We start from the raw sequence: 11441 nt of genomic DNA, 5'->3' as shown, positions 1-11441 counted from the left end.
CAATTATAGACACATTCTCTAAACGATTATATGCTCAAGTCATTCGGACAAATAATACCACTTTCATCCATCAAGTGTTAACACAATGTTTTTCTTTACATTCACCTCCGGTACAAATCACGATGGACCAGGGTAGAAAATACAAAAATGCCTTAATTCAAAATTTATTTGAAAGTTTAGGAATCGTGTGCCACTATACAGTTTCAAATAACTCTAATTCTTTAGGTATACTAAATCGTGCACATTCTACGTTAATAGAACTATTACGAGTCATAAAAGAGGAAAATCCTTCCATTAGTTTAGAAACCAATGTTAATATTGCGGTCAGAACATTTAATGAAACATTAAATAAAAATTTTAAATTAACACCAAATGAAATTACCTTCGGAAAAATTATTGATCCCGACCGGGATGAACAAATTAAGAAAAATCTTCTACAACAATATAACGATAAATTAGATGTAATACATAAATTAGCTCAGAGGAAAATTTCACATTGGACCAGTTGTTGATCTGGACACTGCTGATAGTGACTCCGACGGTAGCTTATCAATTAACTGACGAGACACATTCTGGAATTTTAATGACTTTTAAGCTTGCTGACTCTTTTGTCTTGGAAGATTAAGACACAGTAATTCATTACTTACATTTCATTGATTTAATTGACTATATACAAACTATTAAACAGGGTTTAATACATTTCCCAGCCAAAGAATAACTTGACATTTAAACAAATTCTGTACTTAGAAGATAAAATCGAATCTTTATCGTCACATAACAGAAATAAACGAGGACTTATTAAAGGTCTCCGTACTGCTATCAAATGGTTAACTGGCAATATGGATGCTTCCGATAAGGAAAGGTATGATAACATTATTGAAAATCTTGAAGATAACGAAAATACTATACAAAACAACTTAATTAAAGAACTTACAATCAACAAGAAAATGATTTCCAAATTTAATGAAGATATACAAATTATAAATAATAATAATAAAAAATTGAACGAAGTCATAACACAAACTGACAAAAACAAATACAAAATACACTTAGAAGAACTCTATTCAATTATAAATTATATAACAATTCGAATTTTCTTGATATAGAAAATTCTCTGGAGATGTGTAGACTTGGCATACCACACGCTGACATTATTAAACATAAAGACCTACAACAAAAATATATAAGTAAAAATTTGGAAACTTTATGGTTAACTAGCAAAATCCACTGTGCTATAAGAAATGCTACAATTCACTTTATTCTATCAATCCCAAAAGAAAGTAGAAAACTTTCAACATTGTACTTGTTATCAGTTCCATCAGTACACCAAAACAATCTTGTAACAACAGTTGTACCCAATCACTTAATTTTATTTCCTCACAACCAAGATTTTACTGTAAATTGTACTTATATCAAAACAAATTATTATTTTACAAATGTTTTACTAAATACAAACTCTTGCATTAATCAAGTTATAAGAAATAATATTACCTCTTGTAAAACTACTACTATTAATGATGAAGAACCTTTTCTTAGATATATTGAAGATATTGATGTATATATTTTGTATAACCAAAATATTTTATATCCACAACCTAATACTACATTACCTATTCCTATACCTAAAAGTTGTGTACTAAAATTAGGAAGTAATGACTGTTTTGTAAATATTACCAGAAATAAGGATATTAGTATATTACTTATGTCTTATTCAAATGAAATCTTTATTTATACTCATTCAAATATATCTTTTCATAATTTAGAATATATTGAAACTTCCAATTTAGAATTAGATAGCTTGTTATGGGATCATCATATGTATATAATACCTGCAATATTGCAAATAATTTTCTCAATTATTGTACTTTACTTATTCTTGTATCATATATACCTCAAGTATTCCCAAATTAGGAAAGTCTTTGGCATCAACAAACCAACAGCAGAAGTTCCACAGCCACAGCCCTTCAACCCTTGGGCACAATCTCATCCAATCATTCGCTAGGAAGCTTCATTCTTCGGTTGGGAGGAGTTATCCCCTGATCACCACCAAATTTAATGTAGCATCAGCACTAATCCCCCACCACTATTTATATGTTTCCCTATTTAGTCTAGCCTGCATTAGAGTACGTGTTATTAGCTTAGTATCACTTGTTATGTAAACATTCTTGTTTGTATTATACCAATAAAGTTTTTTTTTAAGTGTTTCGTGAGTGATAGTTCATATTTGTTGATAATATTGAAGGTTTAAAAGTATAAAAGGTTTGCATAGGGCATCTCATCAGCTCAGACCAGCTCCAATCAAAGATACCTCATAGAAGAAATAGAGGTGGTAGATTTTAAAGATTTCGCGGCGGAATCTTTAAAACCTAATTCGAACCGTCTCAATGGCAGACTTACTTCAATCAGAGTTTTGAAACCCCTCATTTTTTTTAATAACTTTTATTAAAGTTTCAGTAAGAATTTAAGAATCGAAATTTAGATTCGTCACTTCTCCTTGAAGTTCCATGAGCAGGAAAAGGGATCAATAGTACCATACGTATGTACGATTGGAATCAATGGGGCCTTTCAGAAACAATGTAAAGACTGCGATGATTTGCCTCTTGCCTTAAATCCATGATTTGTACAAATGTTTGATAAACCAAGAAGCAACAAACATCGGTATCGCCATGCTTATTTTGTTCTTTTGAATTTTCTCAGCTAATACTTTCGATGTACTCTATTTTGATTACAAAATAAAGATAGAAGAAATGAAAGGAAACGTAAATATTAGCAATGTAGGTTTTAGGTGATAAAAGTTTATTATATAAATAGTACTACATAACATATAAATTCTACCTTTGTATTATAATTATTATCCGAAACTTTTTAATTCAAGTACTTAGACATACAATGCCTCCATAAATATATATTTGTGCAATTTTTAGTCAAAAATAGATTCCTTAAATTTATTAACAAGATTTGAAACTACGTATTTACACCGAATCGATAGAATTTTAAAATATACAATCTTAAACAAGAGTTAATTATTAAATCCAAAAGTTGAGGAAATTCTCTAATTAATTAAAACACGGAGAGCACAAATATGCGTCTGTTGGCAATTCTAAAACAATGCAAACTGGAAGGAAACGTATTGATGCAGCACAAGAGACCTTTGATTTCTGCCAAATAACGACACCCCACGGGTCGGTCGCAAATTCAGGCCAACTTGTACCAGCCAATCCAAATATCTCATCAACACGCTTGTGCATGCGCGAATTTGGCATTTCTTAGCAAACCTGTAGAAGCACATTTAGGAAATATCTCAAATAGCAGCTGGAGGAAACCCGTTTTGATCAGTTTGTTTTGTTGTGCTTCCACAGTCCCTGTCCCATGTCCTCTTGCCCGTCCACTTCTTTTATCGATATAATACACAAGCGCTTCGTACTTTCTATTGGTCCTTAAGGTCTGACCTAGCAACAATCTTCTTTCCGAAAAGGTGATAATATACTACTTTAACTAAACAGTTTTAGTTCTTCATTTATGGTCAAATGTTTTTCATAAATTAGTATCCTTACTTTGATAGTTCATCAAAGCTTAGAAATAGATAATCATGAGCAGTAATCAAGTGATATATAATTGGTGCTGTAAATATATTATACTAAAATGTATTTTCTTACCTTTGGAATTAGTTGGTTCTCTTATTGAAGATGTTAAGCTCTGAGACTAGGCTTGATGTGGCACAGCCGGTCTATACATCGGCTATGCCATCATCTTGCCGACTCTACAGAACCTATTCATATTCGATGTAACTGCGTTGCTGATAAAAAGAATTTCATTCCTCATAATATTACCACCTAAACATAATTATATGATAAAAGTTCAATTTTTTATATAATGTACAGTTGCCCTAGAACTGAAACAAACAAATTGTTAATTTAATTTTTTTTTTCAGGCGAATAATTGTAATAACTAATAAAGCACTGCTATAATCAATAAAATTTTGTAAATAAATAATTTAATTTCTATCCATTTTAGTCTCAACACATTTTATTTTTATTTCCGACGTTTCGGCCAATCCGGCCATCCTCAGGGACAATCTACTTAATACAATTTTGGAATTATATAATTTAAAAACTCTAACTCCATGCAGGCTATTCTGCCCAGGTCAAAACAACAATTTCTAATTAGTCAATATTCACATTAAAACCAAAATTAAAATCATTTATCACAGTCACTATTTGTTAAAACGTTATCCCAAACCAACGAATTATTTGTACCATGTAGTTTTAATAAATGGGATTATACATTTTCCAAAGATATTGGATGGAATTGTGTTTGTACCTTCAACAGAAATCAGTAAGTTTCAAAGAGATAAAATTTGCATGATCGACAGTAAACTAAATCTAAATAAACAGTAAATAGTAACTTTATACATTAAACTTTTAGAATTACGTTTACTGGAACTGGAGTACAAATATAGGTTATATGAAAGGGATATTTTTCCTATGTACGCCCTTAAACTGAGCTTTCAGCAATCTAGTGAGTTCCCGTCTACTATCGATATATTTCGATGTTTTGATTATGTTAAGCGATTATCACTGTATGAAGTAAAGAATTTTTTGTTTTATACATGAATTATTCACAATTATTTTTCCTCATGCCAAATTTAGTAGTATAAGAAAACTATTTATTATTGACCAAGGTTTCGTCCCACTTTGCAGGGCAAAATGAGAAAACATTATAGAATTGATAAGAACATTAAATAAAAAAAACAGAACCTTTGTTGTTAATGATGTTAGTAAGATTAAATACGTACAATATTTTGTGTGAAAAAGTTTTAAGTTTAAATTATTAAAAAAATATATATGACATGGGCAATTAGCATGCAAGAAACATTTTAAAGAATTTATGACATCAATATTTAAGGTTGTCTCCTGGAGAATGGTCTGAGGGCCGAAACGTTGGAGAGTTTTTGAAATAAATGTTGAGAGTAAAATTGGATCAAGTGTGTTTGTGTTAATGATAAAATAAACCGCTCTCAAACAATCAATATAATAAATCATTAATCTAATAGACTCAGATAGTTGCGAACCCCTATCTTGTGAAATGGAAATTTCACAAAACACTCATTGTTCCTTCAATGTCTCGGTGCACATGATTAGCTCATGTCGCGTTCAAGGTCGTTGTCGTTTGGCAAAGTATCAGGGAATCACTTTTGATCATCGCTGATTCGCAAGGAGTGCAGTATAAAGCTTAATAGCAGGAGAGAAAATGATGGGAACTACACAGCTTGTATTGCATAAAAGTGATTCAGGTCTTCACATTTGATAACTACTAATACATAGAGGGTGGTTCTATGGGTCTTAATTTCATTCCAAATTTCCTTTGATCGGTTTACCATGTTCTTTGGACCTTGTTGATAAATAATCGATACATCGTTTTTTACAGCTAGAGCCATTAAAATTTTTTAGCATCTTGAGACCTTTAATATAAATAATATTTCCTTCAGTTGCCAGACAAAGGATAAATTATTATACGCAATCCATCAGCTTCACTTCTTAACAACTGTATAGTTATTGGAGTTTGAACGATAAAAATTGTTTTCCCGACGAATTAGAAAAAAATAGGCAAATTTTAGAAAGTTAGTAATTAATGGTATTTTAAAAACTGGAATGAATTATCAAAAGTGAGGGTCCATTTAGTAACAAGATCATAATTTGGTTTCTCAAAATTTATGAATATTTAATTGTTTTTGTATATGTAAAAAAAATACGGTCTCGGGATAAGTTTTCAATGAAAACAAATATTTAACTGAATGGAAATCTTCATTCAATTGGTTATTTAAATAAATAGTATTGTTGGCAGTAGTGATATGATGAAGGAATTGCCTGTTACTAAAGGGGTATTCAGGATGTTGTGTTAAATGTTTTACCATGTTAAATGTTGTGAGCAGCCCTATTTGAAGTCATGTTAAACGTTAAATGCATAAGAGCCCCTAGCGGATTTTCTCAGCAACTTGTTGTATAAGCCTTTATGTTTATAAACTTCCTTCCAAACCCTCATGTTATTGTTTACTTCAGTTTTGATTTAAGTAATTAATTACAACATGCCTAGAGTGAGTGAAAAGTGGAATTTGTGTGAAAGTTTAGGTTATGAAATGAAATGAAAAAATAACTTTATTCTGGGACATATGTCCGCAAAGAATAATTACATGGTTCATATAGTGAGATTTTTGTCTGGCGAGCGTTTACAAATTTTCAGATAGTAGAATGAAATTACATTGTTTTTTTTTCTCAAATGTATCATTAAAATTATCCATTCTGGTTTAATAACAGGGATATGAATACCACAAACACACGAAAGAACTGAGCTGTCACAACAGCAAAAATGGTGGCCATCTTAACTGGTCTATTGTGTGACGTCATTCTCCATTTAACAGACCAAGTAACAGACTCTCAGCCGTGTTAAATGTTATTTCGTTTTTCCACGGTAAAAGAAGGCAACATTTTAAACCAAAGATCATGAATACCCCTTAAAAGGGACAGAGTTGAAGATTTCTACCCCTCGGTTCACTATTTTATGTTGGATCTACGTGCGTTTGCCACTTACCGCAAATCCGAGACTTGTACAAATGCTTGTAAACATTGGAAGCAACAAACCTCCACACGCTTGCTTGTATGTTCTTTTCACTTTAGTCGGCTATTACACTCGATTTATGCGGTTTTCACTGTAAAAAGAAACAAAATAGAGATAGGCTAAATGAAAGGAAAATTCAAATAAATAATATTACATAGCCTATAAATGCTAACTTCGTTCTAGAATGTTTATCAAAACCTTGTTAATTTAAATACCAAGGCATATAATGTCTTTATAAATGTATATTTGTGTTATGGTAAACGAAAAATAAACTGCTAAAGTTAATTAGCCAGATTTGAAACAATTTATCTTCACCGAATCGATAGAATTTTAAAATATACAAACATCCATAGGTTGGGGAAATTCTTTAATCAATTAAAACATAGAGAACACAAATATTTATTTGCTGGCAGTTCTAAAATAATGCTAACTGAACACAAAAGTGTAGATGCACCACAAGCGCCCTTTGATTTGTGTCCAAAATTCGCGTTTGTTACTTTATAGCATTTGTAAAAATCTTGGATTTGTGGCGTGTGTAGCTTGGAATGGCGAACGTGTAGACCCATATATAACTTTACTAGATCTTTATTAAAATTCTAGGATTTTCCCGAGTTATTAAACCTCTATGAAAAGTGGAACCTTACTGAAATCCCATGTTTGGAATTAAAAATATTTCGAACAGAAGGCTTACAGTCAGGCAACGTTGTCAGCTGATAAAACATATTTTTTGGTGAAAAATATTTTTTAACAAGCGATTTTATGTTTCATAGCATTTCAATAAATTTAAATTTGATCAATAAATTAATATAAAATGAAGGCTTAAGCTGGATCAGACGCGTGGGGGGGGGAGGGAGTTGGTGGTGGGAAGAGTGCATTGAGCAGTGGTGCCTTCTCCCACGTATAAACAAGGAGTAGTAGTTCAAATCTATTAATGTAGTTCTTAAAATGCTCTCTGGCAATGTAAGATAAATATTGTTAATAACTTTATATATGTATCAACGAGTGTATATATAAATTAAAAGGGTTTTGGAGGATGAGAAAAAAAATCTTGATCCACGAGTTAAGAGATTTTTTAAAAAATCTCTGGTCAAAGAATTTTTTTATTACATTAATAATAAATGAAATATATATGTACATATACATAACAGTCCAATGTTATGATTAAGTGTTATTTCATAATGGATGCCTTTGAATTTTTCAACAAATGGAGTGATTGGAATGTTCGTATTCTACAATACTATTTAACAACTGAGAGCACATAAATAGTTTATTCCGGTAGATACAATGGGTAAATTTCATTCTAAATATGTGTTCATTTGAATGCTAAAATTAGTGTACCTAAATTTTTCGATTTACCAATTGGTCGTCTTTTATATAAATAATTGGTTTCTTGTTAGATTACCAGGCCTGTTCTAGGTAAATTCTACAGTAACCCACAGCATGAGAAAATACTCCGTTTTAATAAAATATATATAATATGATCAATGAACGGAGACAATAGCATTTACATTTGATGCAAGATATGAATGAATTTGTCATAGTTTACAAAATGCTGATGGGCTATAAGGTAAATTTAATTTAAGATATTTTATTTAGATTCCATTGATAAAAATGATCTTGTCCATTCATTTTATCAGGATCATTACTTTTAACAAGTACATACTTTTTTTTTTTCTACAAGCACTACATGGAATGGGCCTTTATTAATGATTTGGTACGTTCCATACCATTGTATATTACGTACAAACATAATAAAAATTACAATAGCAATACTTATTGCGATAAAAAAAAGAAAACTATAAAAAAAAATTATATAAACTAAAAGATTCTAGTAATGGTGTGTTGTTTTTTTTCAAAATTTGGAACTCCCCCTTTGTCCTCATTTCCTGGTAGGTTGGTTAAAGAATAGTATTCATATGAAATGCAATGAATTATAAAAATAAAAAAATGTACTGCTTAACCAGTCGTGGATTGATTCTGGGTTTGGAATAGAACCAGCCTCCTTGAATTAGTTGCCCGACCCATCTACAGGGATGGGGAGAAAACCTGGCGGTTGAGCGTAGATGTTCACATTGCTTCCAGAAATAAACGTTCGTCATCAAGTTTGTATATAATAAAGATGAGAATGTGACAGGAAATTTTCTTCTAATAAAAAGTAATTTATAAGATAGAGGGAGAGAAACATTTAGTATTTTAAAATTTTGTTGCCCAACTATATTGGGTTACTATACATACATCATACTTTAAATGTTATCAAACAATTTTTAGAAATTATAGTAAATATATATATATCCGAAATAGATAGTAGAAATATTCATATATTTTTTACTAAATAAATTCTCGTAAAAACATATATATTTTTTTTTTACCAAATGGTTAAATGCGATATAACTCTAAACACAATAAGTACGAAATGATTTAATTTGAACCTTAAATTACTTTTCTCTTGTTATCTACAATTTTTAAAAGCAATTTTTTTTTTTCATGTATGTATCTTAAATAATTTACAATTGATTATGTTTTTTTTTATGTATTGGAAAGTACATGCATAAAATCATGATTTAAATAAATAAATCTCATATAGTTGCTCATGATTCTTATGCAATGAATGTTGTTTGTGTAACAAATAAAAATATGTTTGAATAGAACAATACCATAAATATTTTTCCCGGTTAAGACCACCTGCATATTGATCGATCCTGACTCAACCTGTTTGTGTATTCACTTAGGGAGCTTCCTGTATTATAGTCCGTCCGTGATGGAATGCCACTGCGCACTAAATTTCGGTATATAAAAAGAAATATCGTTTTAGATGAAATGATATTATATTAATATAGAATAATATGTATGTGTGCGTCGTTTTCCACAATGTCATCTAACTCTTCTTCATACCCATGAATTTTATTACTGAACGTCGATACACAATTCTGCCATTTTACAAACTGGAGTAAAAAGAAAACAAAATTACGTAAAATATTGAAAGTTACAGTAAAAACTAATGAAAATACTTTTTTAGTCTAAGAAAGATGTTCGACCAACAAAAGTTTACGTCGCCCTAAAAATAAAAGAAGAGATTAATTGATGTTTAATCACTAAATGATGTATTGGGAACATGAATATAAGAGCAGCTCAGAAATATAAAGCCTTGAATAATAACAACGAAAACAGAAATTTTCTGACTTCTTTCAAAAAATTAAGCTGAAGGTTCGTAGGTAATGTAGTTAAATTTGGACAACGGTTTCCCACATATAAATTTTCTACATATAAATCCTACATTTTTTTTTTAATTTATGCATTATCAGTTAGCTTTATATTACTAATTACAAAAATAATTAAAAATTAAATTACAAACGTTATTTAATTGTGTCTATTTTTTGTAAGTCTTATATAAAAGAGATAAGTAATTAAAATTAGAAACAAAAAGTGTTTTACCCTTCAATTCCATATTTATGATTTGCGGCATCTATTGTTTACTGCTAAAGTGGGCATTCAATGCAGCATGGTTCTGTAAAAAAAAAAAAAAAAAGTAATTGAAAAGGTTTATTTTCTATTTTTACGGGATAACAATTCTAAATTATATCACAGATGTTATTGAAGGTAATATATTTCAAATTTTATAATTTAAAATTGATATACATTTTATACACTGATTGTATTCTGTAGATTTATAAACGAACCGTTTACTAAATCAATTGTTTTTATAATAGAAGACTGTCTCCAACACTCACTAGGAATTTATTTACTTGAAACTCAAAACTTTTATGAAGATGGAAACAGAAAGATTTTTTAATTGGGAGATAGGTGTACAGATGTCGATAAATTACATCAATTAAATGCTATATATTATTTTACCGTTTTATATTATATTAAAGTTTTATTTTATTTTGTTTTATTTATTTATTATTTTTGAATTAAAGTATCAAGATTTTTTTCTTATATATGTTTATTTAGAAAGAGAAAGTTTAGAATTTAGAAAACTATTTAAGAACATCGATTCGAATTATTACAGTGAACAAATATTTATAAATAGTTTTCGATTCGACCGGTTATGGCAATAAACAAATGTAATTACATTAATAATAATAATAATAAAAAGATAATTGTGAGACTCTAAATAATGTATTGATATAATTACTCAAGGGATTTTAACAAAGTAATATTTCCGCATTATAATAAATCTTAAATTTTGTACAAGAATTGTAAAATTTCAGATGTCAAAAATATATTGTTTTACAATAATAGTTGTAATATTGAATAATCAAGTCTGAATATGTCAAAACTGCCCACAGTGTATTATTATTTATTATTAAACAATAATATACTGTGGGCAGTTCATCGACAATAAATTCTGTAACATAAATACTTACACAGAATATAGAGTGGTCCACCGAAATCCAAAAGTATTCCATTCAAAAGTCACAGAAACTGCTAGTTCAACGTTACCCCCTCTATAATTTGAAAATTAAAAAAAATTGGTAAATTTGATGCCTACTCCGAACTGTGAAAATTTGTTGGAATCAAAGTTGGGAAATCAGTTCAAAATTTTTTGGAAATTCTAATTATAGAAAATCGGAATTCTTCCCCAAATTAATTGGTGTTGTAATTACATTGAGGAGTTGACCGAATCATGTATTAAAAGCTTTGGTAAACTGCGGGTAATAGAATTCTTAAAGTTTCAAAGTGCAACTAATATTATTTTAAAAAACAGCCCCTGTTAATAAGAGACCTAATGCTACATACTCATACAATCTTTACATTACTAATGGCCAAAGCCGTAAAAAAATAATGTTTTCTGTATTAGTTGTTTAAACTATTATATAAACTCC

The 11441-nt window shown here is 29.7% G+C and overlaps 1 long non-coding RNA gene across 2 annotated transcripts in view; it reads right to left on the bottom strand.

Moving 5' to 3' along the window:
* Positions 1–2987: 2987 nt before the first annotated feature.
* Positions 2988–11441, bottom strand: part of LOC136797284 (uncharacterized) — a 12774-nt gene continuing 4320 nt past the window's right edge. Inside the window, exons 3-6 of one of the 2 annotated variants that reach the window (XR_010845138.1) lie at positions 10048–10120; positions 6589–6706; positions 3657–3833; positions 2988–3275 (exon numbers count right to left, since the gene is read on the bottom strand). This is a non-coding gene — a long non-coding RNA (uncharacterized lncRNA). The remainder of the gene's footprint in view (positions 3276–3656; positions 3834–6588; positions 6707–10047; positions 10121–11441) is intronic. The other variant, XR_010845139.1, reaches the window with a different exon arrangement.

This window comes from Halyomorpha halys, unplaced genomic scaffold (assembly GCF_000696795.3).
Source record: "Halyomorpha halys isolate HHAL.00 unplaced genomic scaffold, Hhal_1.1 Scaffold163.1, whole genome shotgun sequence".
NCBI lineage: Eukaryota > Metazoa > Arthropoda > Insecta > Hemiptera > Pentatomidae > Halyomorpha > Halyomorpha halys.
Note: the sequence above shows the minus strand (reverse complement) of the source record. Positions and strands in the feature narration are given on the sequence as shown.